This window comes from Nyctibius grandis, chromosome 6 (assembly GCF_013368605.1).
Source record: "Nyctibius grandis isolate bNycGra1 chromosome 6, bNycGra1.pri, whole genome shotgun sequence".
Lineage (NCBI taxonomy): Eukaryota > Metazoa > Chordata > Aves > Nyctibiiformes > Nyctibiidae > Nyctibius > Nyctibius grandis.
The window spans coordinates 78,849,357-78,864,519 of NC_090663.1; positions in this window are offsets into that span (position 1 = coordinate 78,849,357).

Here is a 15,163-nt window from a genome sequence, read left to right on the forward strand (position 1 = left end):
TGTTGCTTTGAGGTGATTGATTGCGCCACATTTGTCCCCACTAGAAAACTTACGGAGGCCATTAGAGAAGGAATATGGCCCCTAGTTCTTCTCTAGGTTTGCTAAGGAACTGTGCCATATGGGGGAGTGTGCTACCAATACGGTTTAAAAAGCATCTGAGCCAGAGTATGGAAAATAAAATTCTTACAGTTGCAAACTGTGATTGGGAATGTTGTTGATGTGTACTGGTCTACTGGATGTAGATGGGAAAAGAATTGGCTGTATTTCCTGTTCCTTATTAGCAATCTTAAGCTTTCTAAATACTTTCTTATCCCATTGTTCTGAAATAGAATAAATCTGATCTAAGTGAAAGCTATTTTTCTCTAGATAAAAAAAAAAAATAAATCATTTTTTCTGTAGAGAGGGCTGAGGCTTTAGGTGTGAAAGCTTTTCGTTTTTTGTATGGTCCAGATTTTGTGATTTTGAATTTGCAATAACTTTTTTTTAACTTTTTTTCTTCCCTTTTTCTTCTTCTGTAGGACCTGTTTTTTTAGGCTGTTTGGGCTTATTCCAATGTACTTTTGCAACTTATGGCTGTGTGTATAGTTAAGCAGCTGATAAACTGGAAGAGAGAGAAGATGGATGTATATAAATTGTAGTAAATCAGTGGTCTAGGGTGCCCTCTAATTTAAACTGCAAATATGATCCTAGAACTGGAAATCTATCCACAGCCATTAATAAAGGAAATATTTGAAAGTGCTGTTATCCATAGCTGGTCCTAGGTATGAGCACTGTGCTGCTGCACCAAAGGTAGCTGAAGTACTTGTCGGTTAGTTTTTGACTGTTTGGCCATACTCCACCCCAAGATGCTATTCAATTGTTTGTGAATGGGTCCAGTGTCTGTACCTGCAGAAATCTGCTGCTTTGGCTTTTGCAAGTATTCATGATTTTTTTTTTTTTTGCATGCAACAAGGTTTCCTGACATCTGCTTCAAATCAGATTTTTTCTTATAATATTCATGTATGCCCTCTTGTCTTGTCGTATATGTTGAACTGAAAATAATTCTTGAATAGACATCCCTATCATGTAGGACTTTGTGTACTTCCTCTAAACGCCATATGGATTTGATACTGCTGTGGAGAGGCAGGATGCTTTGTCTCTTGACAAAGTTTTGTATCAGAAGCACTGTCAGGAAGGAGTCCGCAAGCCTTTCTTCCTTTCAAACCTGAGATAACGTCGTCTCTGTCTACAGCTTTATTTCATAGGCTTTTTAAAAGTCACAAAAAAATCCACAACCTCAAAAGGCTTGAATAGTCTAACTAGCTCAGGAAGGGGTTTCAGTAATGTTCCTGCAGACTCTCATTTATAGTCTGCAGCGCTGTAGCAGGCAGTTTGCCAGAGTAACAAATTAACATTATTTAACATTTCTGAAACTTTTAATTAAGCTTGTTTTAGGCTTACAGGCAAACTGGAGCATATATTCCCATCCCCTGTTTAAGAACGTTCTTGGCTTCTAGATGAGTTTTCCTAAGTGGTCCCAGCTCTAATAATGTCATCCTAACGAGCTGTGCAAAATATCGTGCATTTTGTTCTGGAGGTTTCATGCGCAACAATTTTGCTTTCAATCCACATGGGTCTGCACCCCATATTTTTATTTTGAGTTTTAGGTTCAGTGGGGAAAGAAAAAAAGGAAAAGGAGCGTTTCACAGGGTTTTACGTCTGTTCTATAAACTGGCCCATATTCTCTCTAAAGATGTGTGAATCTTAGGCAACCTTTTATGACAAGTTTTGTATTTGTAAAGAAATTGAAAAGGGGCACATTGTGTAGTTTATGATTTCATTGTGAACATTTTTTACAGCTATAATCCTTCCTTCTGAATGTTATGTTATGGCTGTTGCTCTTGCTATATGGCTAAAGTAACAAAATGGTTCCTCTTATAAAGCCCTCTTTGCAGATGGCTTGTGAAACATTCAGCCCTGCAGATGAATTGTTCTATATTTTGGATTGTGGCCAAATATACTTTTTTTTTTTTTTGGAAGGCTTGAGCAAAATCAGTTCAATCACTTGTACGACAGTGAGGAAAATGCAAGTCCAATGTTTCGAGCAACTAAGGTTGGAAAGCTAGTTTTACAGGGAAGTATTTTACTCTAAAAAGAAGTGCCTGAGTATGATTTAGAGGGGGTTATTTCTGGTTAAATTATAAGCCAAATCCAGGCAAACCTGGACAATGCACCTGTGGAGAAAGAGTGAACAGAATGGCTCCAAGTCTTTCTGGATATTTTCCTAATCTTTAATAAAGCTATGACTTGGTGAGGGAGATGCTACTCATGTTACATCCTTCACCAAAGTAATCTATTACTTCAGTAAGGTACAGGGAGCAATAACCGTAGGGGTGTGGTTTTTTTTTTTTCCTTCCCCCCCCTTCTTGGTCAGAACGTGAAGGATTGTCAACACTGAAGCTTTTCAAATGTTTTTGAGTCAAAGTATATTCCAATTGGAAACGTTTCAATCAAAGGAAAAATTGCATAAGGAGGAAAACAGATGAGATCCATCACCCTCCTGCCCCATTCTGGGCACAGGTTTGTAGTGTATAGAAGACCCAATTCCAATACTTTTTCTAAAGAATACGTCATTGTTGTTATAATAAGTAGAGTAGCTCCAACAGAAGTAACTGAAATTTGTTTTCAGCATAGTGAATTGCTTGAAGACGACCAGCTTGCTTGTGGAAGAGCAGTGGTGATCTGCATCAGAAGCCTATTTGAGGAGTGGCTTGAGTAACAGGCTGTTTATGAATGTGCGTGGAAAGACTAGAAAGGTTTGTTCATTCCTTCTGTAATAAGGAAATACACATGTTCTTGAAATTTGGTTTGCTGCGTGGTACATGTCTTTTCACTAGCTGTATCTCTGGTCTTACTTCCTTCATCAGATAATCTTTTCAATTCTCTGCCATCCGCAGCTTGGACCCTGGCAGCCTGAGTGGCAGCATGTACAGTTAATTCACAAGGAAACTGTTTTTTTCTGAGGATGTGAGGTGCATAGTCTGAACCTGTGGGCTGACAATATCTTTCCTGTACTTCAGTGTTATCCATAAAGAATACAAATATTCTGTTAGGAGCTATGTATTATTGAGAGAAATTTCATATCCATGTAGCTGAACAAGCCTTCATGAGTGTCTCCATTTTTTTACAACTTTTTTTTTTAATTTGTGCCTATTACATGATACAACAGTGTCTGCATCACATTGAGATGATGCACTCCATAGCATTTATATTCAAGGGGCAAATCACTGTGCATACCACTGAATGAATAGGTTCAAACATGTCCATGGAGTAACTCCCGATTTCTAGTGAACTGTGCTAAAGTTTGCTTTCTTTAAAGGGCTTCTCAGTCTGTAATTAGTAAAATGAGAAATGTGCAAGAACACAACATACTTTGTTTTTTTAAATGACTCTTCAATAATTCATCATCAGCTGAAACTTTTTCAGGGGGTTTTGCAAGAATGCCTCATAAGAAGGGATGAAGAAGGAGCCTTCTCTTCTCGTGCTGTAAAATTCTGAGCCATTAATATTTACAGCATTCTGGTAACTAGCACTAGAAGGTTTTCGGCATTAATTCAGTTTCACTGGAGCAGTTATTGTTTATGTTGTAGTGATGGTAGAAGGTATTATATGTGTCTGCATCTAATGGATAGGATAAATGGCTTCAGCTTGGCCCGCAAATATAAACCATCCTAATTTGAGAGCAGCCCTGTAAAACAGGAATGTGCACCTCATTTTAGGTCAAAGCGTTTGTAAGGAATGTGTCCAAGACACCTGCAGAAAATTAAAGCCTTTACTCCCCTTGTACACAAAATGTTCAAGAGGTAATTATTCTCAGTGTGGAACATAATACAGCTCCCATTAGATGGAACACATGGAGTGAAAATTGAATAGACGTCTTGTCAGGAGTGCTTCTGAGAATTAATAGGGCTGTCGAAAGCAGTAATAGGAGTGTTTTCTTCGCCTTTGTGTACAACTATCCCTCTCCTTATCTTTTGCAGTTTATGATGAGGCTGTTGTCGTTCGGCTCAGCAGACAGGCACAGGCTTCTTCCACATCTCTGTCTCCTGCCAGCCGCTTTGTTTCTGTGGAGCTGGCTGCTGCCTTTGAAGGCTCCCACTTTTGTGCTCAGCCTGCCTGACTCCTTTGCGCTGGGTTCCCGGTCACTGTGCCAAGGGCTGGCGCGGAAGTCCCTACTTTTCTGTGAGCTGCAAGGATGAGAGTGACAAAGTGGGGCTGCTGGGTTCAGCATCTCACTTTGTTAAGCTGTTCTTTTATCCTTCAGGGAACTTCCTCTGTGGAGATGGAGCTGAAAGTTAAGCTTTCATGCTTTGTTCTGGCAGCCGAGCCACAAATATCCAGTTTCCTCTCTTATTGTTTGGCGTTTTGTTTATGTCTCTCTGTTACAGAAATAGAGCAAACGGTCTTTGTGTTCAGGTTTTCTGCTCCCTCCAACTACTGAATGATGATAAGGTTCTGGTTCGGAGCTTGCGTTGGTATTTCCTCCATTCCTGCTCGTTTTGAAGATCTCTGCCAAGTGGTTAAATTGTATGCCTGCGTATCTGTAGTACCTGCTTACTACTGGTTTTGTAGCTATTTGGTACTGTCTGATGGTTGTCAGGTAAACAAGGTGTGAGATGTGCTGGCAGCCTTTGGCACTTACAGAGCCGTTGCTTGTACTCAGAGAGCAGATGGTGCCTTGGCTAATGTCACACCGTAATGGGGGTGTCTTGTGGTGCAACCTTCTGAGCCATGTTGGCTCTACTCCAGAGCCATTCAGTGTAATTGCTTAGACTTCTGCTTGGTTTGAACATTAAAACCTATTTAAACGTGAACTGAAATCTCTAGCCTACAGTAGTGACCATAAGTTTGACTGAAATGCTTCAAGTTGCAGTGAACTTGTTAGAAGGGCTTATCCATTAACTGATGGACATTTTCATCAGCTCTATTGTAGAGTTAATTGCCAGTTTGCAACCTTGCCAAGTGTAGTTTGAATTGTCCCTGAGCCCCCCAGGAGGGAGACTACAATTTCAGATGTCACAAAAATACCTCAGGTTCTGTCCCTTATGCTGAGTGATAAGCTTCTACAGTTTAATATGCAGTGGCATATGTTGATTGTGTTTGAGGATGGGTGAAATTAAGGATCCATCCAAGCCTCTGACTACCTAAGTAGGAGTATAACAACCCCATGATGCCTATTTGTCTTTGCTTTTTCCCTTCTCTCTCTCTTCCCTGCAACATATATAATGATTTGTCTCAAGGGATGGTGAGGAGATGGAGTCCTCATGTACACAGTGCTCTTTGCTTTTTTTGGGCCAGTCTTATGGCAAGCTATGATCTGTCCTTTTGGCAGCATTAAACATTGCAATAGTCGAAATGTCTGCTTCTGCCAGTTTAGAAATAGGTTAATAAAATACCTGCAATGCTTTCCGCTGTCTCAAAATGCATTTCTTATTCCATTGCTAGCAGTGACTCTGGATAATTTGCATTGTAGAGTTGTGTTTAATGATTTCTAGATAAAACCTAGTTCATTTATGAGCAAAAACTTGGTTTTGCCAAATTGACCTTGCAAGCTAAGCATGAAATTGGAAAGCTAGATGTTGGGTTTTTTTGCATGTTGTTCTCAGTGGTAACCCCCATTTTATGCCTGTTGTAAAAGTATATATAAAGTGCATTTTGGCATGTATGACAGCTCTAGTACAAAGCAATTCTCAGTTAAAATAGGTTTTTGACATGTAAATTCAATAAATGATAACATTGCACAGTTACGTTTCACTCTGTAGTTCTTCCCTCAAAACTTTTGAGCTACTTTGATTCATATCTTGATTTTTCTTATGGACTGGTTCCATGTGAAATTAGAGACTCAGACACTTAATACACTTGTAATTCAGTGTGCCTTTTAAATAGTGGTTTGAAGATCAAAAGAGCTGTGAGCCTGTGTTGCCTGTATTTTCCAGAATGGGAAACTTCCCTTACACTGCTTTAATTGTCAACTTCTCCTGTCCTTTTCTTGCCCTTACTTTATTTCAGTGTAACTGTGCTCATATTTAATTTAGATGGCAAAGTTGCTTGTGTAGTTGCCTATTTGCCAAGCACTTTGGGTGTTGTAAATGTGATATATATTAATTACAATCAAGCTGGACTCTGAAATTTTACTACAGATTTGGACTCAAATGTTCCCTGTGTTCCAGGAGGTTTTAGGAAGGATAAAGTCATGCAGTTTTGGGCTTCTGGTTGCTTTTCTGTGTGACTGTGTTTTTTTTTTTTTCTTTTTCCTTGTTAATCACTTTTTATCTGAAAGTAGCCAAATAGCAATTCAGCTGCCCCTCTGGTCTGTATTCTGATCCTAAAGTAGATTATTAGTGGTGGCTTTTTGCCTCCTATACTTGTTCTATGGGCTTAAAAAGATTATGCTTAAAGTTTTGGCATGGCTGTTACTTGCAATTGTGAGGATATTCTTCAGGTTTTTAAGTCTCCTGGACTGACATTTGCTGAAAAGTTAGTTTAAAATAAAGAAAACGGTGTTTGGACTGTGTTGCATGCTCTCACTGTTGTAGCCATTCATAAATATATTCTTGTAAGTGAAAGGCTATCACCCGGGAACATTCAGAGCTCCCTGTGCTATGGTTGGGTTTTTAACTTAACTTAAAATAAAGACCCAAGTTCAAAGAAGGCTTTAAAAGTATGGGATTTTTCCTGTGCGTCAAGAATAATTATTTTTTTTCACATTACACAGTGCGACTCTGTTTTTTCCCTTGTTACAATGGTAATACTCTGATTTGTACCTAATGTAGCAAGGTAGAATGAAAACTGCCTGGGGCTGGCTTCTGTGGCTCTCTTGGCCTTCAGCAGCCTAGCAGTGTCATCTTCTCATGGACCATTGAGAGACGAAGGCTTTTTGCTGCTCTTGTTATCACTTATATATCTGGTAATCGGTACTCAGAGTTTGTTGAAGGTAGTTGAACTAGATTACTCCTATCCCAGCTACTCCAGGAAAACAAAACTGCTTCTCTGTTCCAGTTGTGGTTTTGGGGAAATGTTCTCTCTATTTGAATCAGCACGTGCTGCCTTACAGAATAGAGCAGATGGTAGGGCAGTGCCTGAAAGTCCCTCCTTGGAAGCAGCCTTCTAATAGCTTCCCGTGAGCATCCGATTCACAGCAAAACATGAGGCTCACGAGATTCATGTGGGTATGGATAGGTCATTGCTGGAGGTGGCTGCCCTCCCTGCAATACCTCCAGAACTTTTCCTTCACCTGCAATTACTTCTGCTTCATAAACTTTTTCAGAAGGTACTGATGTATTATCCAGCAGAACGAGACAGTTATCTGGGTTTTAGAAAGACAGTCATACAAATAATAATGAACCATAAAACATAACAACCTTGACAAGAAGTAAATGCTGGCTAGGACAACTTTTCCTCTCTGGATCATAGACAGGTGCTATCCTAATGGAAACTCCAAAAGTGAGGGGAGACTGAAGAATCATTTCAGAATCTGATGTAAGAACCAAATGGCTGCAGTTCAGTGTTACTTCAGGAGTTGGAAAGTTAGAAGTAATCCCAATAGCCGAATTAGTGGGCAAACAAAATGCTGGTCAAAGGTGCATAATAAAATTAATGTTGTTACATAGTTCTGCAATTTTCCATGTGTACTTGCAAGAATTTTGTGGATATGATTTGTTTTTCTGCATACAGACACGTACGTGTCCTTTAGCTTTTCAATATGGTACCTTTCCAACATGGTACCTTTCCAACAGAGGAGCAAAAAGCAGTTTTGATAAATAGAGTTTTCAGGGATATGGTGTGTAAACCATTTGCGTGTAAGCTGTCTTAATTACTTTTACAGGATCTATGAAAACCAAAGTATTTTGGCCAAGGACTGATTTGCATTTCACAACTGAGCACTTTCTGAGTCTGTCCTGGTCATTTGTCCTAGCACTGAGAAAATGTGATTTCAAATAACATGAAAATTTCAAAATAAATTTTAGAATATATGGAAAGAGCTGAAGATGGTGCTTTCTAAGTTGTGTTTTATTTGTGGTACGCTAGCATTTTGGTACTCGCAATGTTGCTATTCTTTTTGTGGTTGTTTTGAACAGCTTTCAGAATAATGCACAAGGTTTCTGTGCGTATATAGGTGTGGTGTTTATACATATATATGTGCCATCAGTCGGAAAACAGAGATGTCTCCCAGTAAAACCCATTAACTTTTCATACTCTATTCCATCTCTTGTTACTGTTTGTTTTTAATGGCCCTGTTGTTTCTACCTGAGTGGTGTGCTGGTTGCTCTCATGATACTTTTTTTTAAATAAAGGGGTAGAGAGAGACTTTCCAGACACCTGTTTTAGATCAAAGTTGCTTTAATTTCAGTGTATGCCATCTTCTGTCCATCTTCTATGCTAATCCCCAAATAGTCAACGTGCAGGATTTCAAATGCTGTCTCATAAGCACATCTTTAGCTTATATTTTCAACTAGTTCATAAACATGTTTGCTTTATCATATTCTTTGCTTGCTCTTCTTGGATTTTAAATCCAGAATCAAGAACACTGTGTCCTTCAAGTGTCATTTCAGTGTCTTCAGCATCTTTTTAATAAAATACAAGTTAAACAAGCCCAGCTGGCAGTTCACAGGATATGTTTGGACATTCTTTCTACTTAGATTAACAGGACTAAATCTTAGATGCATTTGTAATTATGTAAATCCACATGAACTCAAAGCTGTCAAACGGTTTCTGAAGAAAAGCGGTTGCATCTCAAAATATTAGTGTCACTGTCTGGTCTTGATGTTCCTTAAAATTTTCTCGCCTTCCATAGCCATGCTGAATAGATGATAGCAGCTAGAGAGGTAAAAGGCTAGATAGTACTCTGCAGTAAGCTGTGCATTAAACATTGTCTTCTTTAGATCTGTTCTGAACTGATGTTTATGAACTAGTTGTAAATACATGACTTTGGATCCTTTTGCCATTTTGAAGTATAGTAAATTCTGTTTAAGGGACAGTTTTCTACTTCAAAATGACAAAAGGATCCAAAGTCATGATTCTGTGATCTTCTGTAGGAAGAAAGTACTTTTTCAAATAAATAGCATGACTTTTTTTTTGTCTTACTGGAGAGGGAGGTACTAACGTGTGGGACATGAGTGATAATGCCTAGACATAAAATAAAGCCAAAGCTGGATTACAGAATCACAGAATCAACTAGGTTGGAAGAGACCTCTGGGATCATCGAGTCCAACCTTTGACTTAACACCACTGTGTCAACTAGACCATGGCACTAAGTGCCACATCTAGTCTTTTCTTAAACATGTCCAGGGATGGTGACTCCACCATGCTGTATTTACCCAGGAGAGGACAAATTTGCCCACGCACAGCCCGTAAGATGTAGGTACAACTCCTCTAGATGAGTTCCAGAAGTGATCTGAATATTGGCATTTGTTTGGTCTGAATGGAAAGGTCATGTCCATTGTGTTAATTTGTCCAGAGGTACTGCTGTGTGCTGGGGTCTGGGGAAGGGTACGTGTGCGGGGTGGAAGGCAGCATGTCTGATACGCGGAAATCCCAATGCAGAACAAAGATCATGACCAGCCGTGCTTTTGTTACCCCAAAGCAAACACTTTTTTAACAGCCTTTGGAATATTATAGCTAATGTAAAATAAGAGGCTTTGTCTTTTTTTTCCCTCTATGGCACTAGTCTGTCAGCACTGAAATGGTCATATGGAATGTACAAAATCAGTCCTGTGAGGCTCACTTGGGGTGAATCAAGAGAAAGGTGAACGTTCTCTGGGAGTTCAGAATGAAGGGCTTTGGTCAACAAGCATTACATTCCCCCCATAGACTGCTAAACTTGTCTTGAAAAGCTGTTGGCTTAACTACTAAAATTCAAAGATCAACTTTTTGCTTGTATCACTTCTCATAAATGTGAATAACTGAAATGTTTGGAGTTTCTAATCTGAAAGGTGACAGTGTGAGCTGCAGTATACCCTGGAATTTTCCCCTGGAGCAGAGCAGAGACTGGCTAGCCCAGCAGGCTGAGCTCCTAGGGGTTTATAGAAATGCAAATTACATGCCAAATAACAAAATGAAAACAAAAAGAAGCCCTAAGCTACTGAAGTGGCTCAGCATGCTAATAACAAGCTTCATTAGAGTATCCTAATACGGACAATTGCTGCAACTATGAGCAGAATAGATATAATGACTCTTCATTCACAGAAGAGTAAGCGCTGAGTATTCAGGAATTATTTAGTGCTGTTTTCTTCAGAGTCTGTGTTGGGCAGACTTGATAGAATGAAACCTTCTTGTAGGGTATGATTTTGCTTTATATGGGCGAAGAACCATCTTTTTTTACTGTTTGTTTTTTAAACTCGACATCCACAATGATTTTTAATGTGCAAATATTTTTGGCAAGAGATCAACTTCAGAAAGCGAGAAAGGATGAAAAGATGCAAGACCTGCAAACAGTAAATGTGAAACTCTCCATGTATCATACATAAAATAATAACTCATATCAGTAGGCCTGTTTGATTGACTGTTTGTGTTGCTACAGCTTTCTATCTCCTCTGGAATAATCGGGTCAAAGGAAGTCTTAAATTTAGTGACTTATAAATAACATCAAAAGAAAATTCCAGTATCTGTAAACCCTTCCTTTAGCCCCAAAAAGTTTGATTTCACACCTGCTATCTTCATTATTATATATACATATTGATTTTATTACATAATTTATTATTATAATTGTATCTCAAACTTTGTATAGGTCATGCATGTGGGTGTGTGCATATGTATATTATCATTTAATACTGACCTTTTTGATTCTTCTGTTAGTGGTCACGGCAGTATTCCAAGCACAGGAGTTCATCAAACATATTCCAGGTGCAGCCTTGTCTAGCAGAAGAGCGTCAGCACAAATGTGTTTATGCCTCTCAAACAAAAGTGTGATCTGTTTCAGATGTGCAAGATAAAATGAAGTGTTAAACTACTTGCAAGCAGTAGTCATTTTTTTTTACCTCTGTTGAAAAATGAAATGTGCTTTGGGCTTCGTACTGTACACTAGAGAGGGACACAAATCTCTTTTGCAGAAATCTGGAGTCAAAAGATCTATAACTCCTTATAGAAAGATAACGAACAGTAGGAGGAATGCAGTATTCAAGGGCTAACTGGAAAATTGTTCTCATGGAAGAACACTGTATGCGCAGGTTGTAAATAGTCGCTGTATGCAGACCTACCTGAGCCACGTTGCCTCCTTCCTTTTTTTTTTAAAAAAAAGCCTAAATGTGTTGCCAATAACTAGAATAAGCACATCTCTAAAAGAGATAATGCAAAATTACATCACAAAAATTTTCAGTCTTTTTTGCCATCACTGCATAAATTAATTACTTGGTTTTGGTCCTTCAATCCTGTAAGTAATGAAGTGCATAGGGCCTCTGGTATGTGTGTCTGGGTAATGCTCTCATCTTGCTCTTTGTCTTTGAATGACTCCCTCACAGTGAGTGTGGTGTTTTTTTTTTTTTTTTTTTTTAAAAAGCTTCTATTTTGGCAAATCTCAGCCTGTCTTGATACCTCTCCATGCACTAACAGCCTGGGTGTTCAGAATGCTTGCTTTCTCCTCCTGGGCTTCAGGAACATCTTTGAGTGCTTTTAAAGTGTATCAAATAACGGACACCAAAAATTTGAAGTCACTTGGACAGGCTTTAAGAGAATCTTTTTAAAGGTCTGTATTTCTTTTGTTGCCTTTGAGAACTGCTTACCTATCTTCTCTTCACCTTGCTCTACAGATTTGGGATGAACAATACTAAGGGTATGAAATGATACACATTCTGATATTACGTACTCACATAGCTGCAAAATAGTGCTCTGTTGCTGGGCCAGCTGAATTTATTGAGGTGTTTTCCTAGTGGTCCAATATTAACAATTTTCACTTTTGCAAACAGCCCAGAAAGCAGAAACCTTTCAACTGTTCAACAAAACATGCTGGCGTTCTGTACTTAGACGACTTCAGTGGGGCTGGCAGATCACCTGTTCGCTGTTTTTTGCAGTAAAGGAAAAATAATTTCTTGAATCTCAGCTAAACCTAAATTTTCATATTTATAAGTTACTTACTCATCAAATGTGGTGGTTCTTGGTGAATTGGTACGTGAGTCACGTGATTGTTGCTAAATAGTCTGTTAGACTTGGAAATAAGGGGACTGGCCTTGATGTACTTAGGAGAAGCAAAGCAGACTGTTACCACAAAATCTGTTAGGCAACTGAAGTTTATTTTGTAAAAGTCATTTATTTAGTGTTACTTGAGCCATTTGACTTTATTATGATACTATTTGAAAAAGTTTATTGGTATGTGGAGATAATTTTGCAGATTATGGGTACTGTGACTGAATACACTGAGAAGACTTGGAACCCATCTGTTTTAATTTGATTCGTTAAGTACTAGGGGCTTATGAAGAACTGAATATGTCAGTCAGTCCATATAATCTCTCAATAAAATCGTGAGATTCACAGGCAGGAAAATGACGTATCCTTTCCAGTCTACAAGCCCTTTCTGGCGCCTGTTTGTTGCTTTCTGTAAGGGGAGTTAACTTCTGTGGAAATATTTTGATATGATAAAGATATTAAAGATATTTAGTTTGCACTGCTGATTTCTCACAGTTTTTGTCCAGATGATAAAGCTATGCAATGGGTTAGGCTAAAATAAAGGTGATGAGGGACTTTGTACCTAGAGCCTTTGCGTGCTCAACTGCTATTCATTCCTCTTTATGGCTCCTGCTTTGACAAGTGAAATGTAGCTGCCTTTGCTTTCCAGACTGTATCCCGAGTGTTCCAGATGAGATGAAGCCAACTTATGGAAAAGCATGTAGGCAGAGACAGCCAGTTTTTATGTTGATCCCCACCCCACATAATCCCCCGTGGTTGACAGGCCAGTTAAAGGTATAGGTCAGCACTGATTTTGGACAACAGTTTTTTCTCTTCTGTGCTGTTGGGTTACATTTTCTCTCAGCAAGCTTAGGTAATACAGTATGATGAATTATGCTGGCAGCTTATTATCTTTATTAGTTCTCCTTTTGCTAAGTCTGATTGCACTTTAAGCTCTCCTTTATGCAGACCGTGGTCTACTGCTTTGTTCAGAAAAGTTATTCCAGGAGCTCTTGTAGTACTTGAGTCTCTGAACCAGGTGTGCTGTGTGCCTCTTGGAGAACATTAGCTCCTTTGCCTGCCAAGGAGGGTAGAGGAGACCGCCCTGAGGATGTCACAGCAGGGCTGAAACCTTCTTGGAGATGAGCAAGTATTGTTATTGCTTCTTTGGAAATGATTCCTGAGTGTTCCCAACAAGATGGTGTGGGCTTATTATCTAAAGCAATATTGACAGGAATTTTTTGTTGGTATTCAGAATGGACCTTCATGACAAATGACAATGGTCATTGTAATTTTATTTCTCTGATTTCCACAGTTCCAGCAAAGAAAGCGCGCTTCATTGGGAATTCACTTAGTGCTGTGTTTAGCCTTCACGTTCTTTCCCTCATGTTATAGCTACAGATGAGGTTAGAATATTCTGTATTAAAGCATGCATATTGTTTCTTGAACAGTGAGAATACTTTTCATTTAATATGTTAGAGCTCAGTAACAGCTGAGCTTGTTCACATTATCCACCTCTAGGCATAAGGCAATAAGGGAAAACCTCAGCAAGAGTCTAAAACTACTGGAAAATGTGAGTGAATATAAAGAAGTAGTGATGTACACTGTGTGCGTGCACAGCACGTGTGCATGTCTTCCCTATCAAGCACTCTAAGCTGATCCCTTTGGGACTGATTTTCAAAGTTACAGATAACAATTTGGTTCTCAGTTACCCCTTACTAATTCACAGAATCACAGAATGGTTAAGGGTTGAAAGGGGTCTCTGGAGATCATCTAGTCCAACCCCCTGCCAAAGCAGGTTCCCCTAGAGCACATTGCACAGGGTCGCGTCCAGGCGCGTTTTGAATATCTCCAGAGAAGGAGACTCCACACCCTCCCTGGGCAGCCTGTTCCAGTGCTCTGTCACCCTCAAAGTAAAGAAGTTTTTCCTCATATTGAGATGGAACTTCCCATGTGTCAGTTTGTACCCGTTGCCCCTTGTCCTGTTGCTGGGTACCGCTGACAAGAGTCTGGCCCCCTCCTCATGACACCCACCTCTAAGGTATTTCTAAGTATAAATTCCACCAGTTACCTTTGAAATGTTCTTGTTAGAGCTTCTTGAAGGTAACTCGCTTCCCTCCCCTTCAAATAGTATCATATCTATGTTTTCCAGAATTTTAACTCCTGGCTGGATGCCCTTTTCTAAGAAAGTTTTCAGTGAGGAAGAGCATTGCAAAGGGTTGATTACGTTCTTGTTGCAGTAAAAAGGTAAGTAATAATCAGCTGAAGGTGGATGAATAATACCTGAATTGACACCATTACTCTGAAGTTAAATCACTTCATATCCCAAGTAACATGCTGGACTTCAGCAAAAATTCTTCAGTGATGAAGAGTTTTAAGAATTGTTCAATTTGAAAATGGAAATTTTCATTTCAGCCTGATGTTCTTAGGCAAAGCTTTTTACTTATTTTAAATTAAATGGCTTCTTAAGAGAATACATTTGAATTGCATCTTAAGACTATATTAGTTACGTGAAGCACACTGTAAATTTATTACAACCTGTAACTTCGCTGTGTTTTTTAAATCCATGAGTCCTCTTGCAAAACAGCTTGATGCTAAACAAAACAGAAATTACCCCCCTTCCAGGAAGAAAATTTCCTTATGAAAGACATGACATTTTAAAAGTGCTTCCAATAGCAATGATCAAGACACTCTCAGGATTGGAAGGCATAGATGAGATTATTTGAAAAAATGACTTTACATGCAAGGTGGCCACTTCATGTAACGGTAAAATCAATACGGAAGAATGAAAGGAATGCTCAGCAGAGCCTGATGGCAGTAGTCATTTCAATGATTGAACAGTATAAACAGTGTCTTTGTGTTTATGGTGCAGATTTCCTCCTTCTGTATATACAGAGTGTGCATTGTGTGGAGATGTGAGGTCCAGAGGAGTACAGTGAGGGATGGGAAAGAAAGAGGTCATGGGCCAGATCGGTAGCTGCTGTGCACTGGTGAAATCAGATGAGCGTTTGCAGCAGCTCTGTACCCG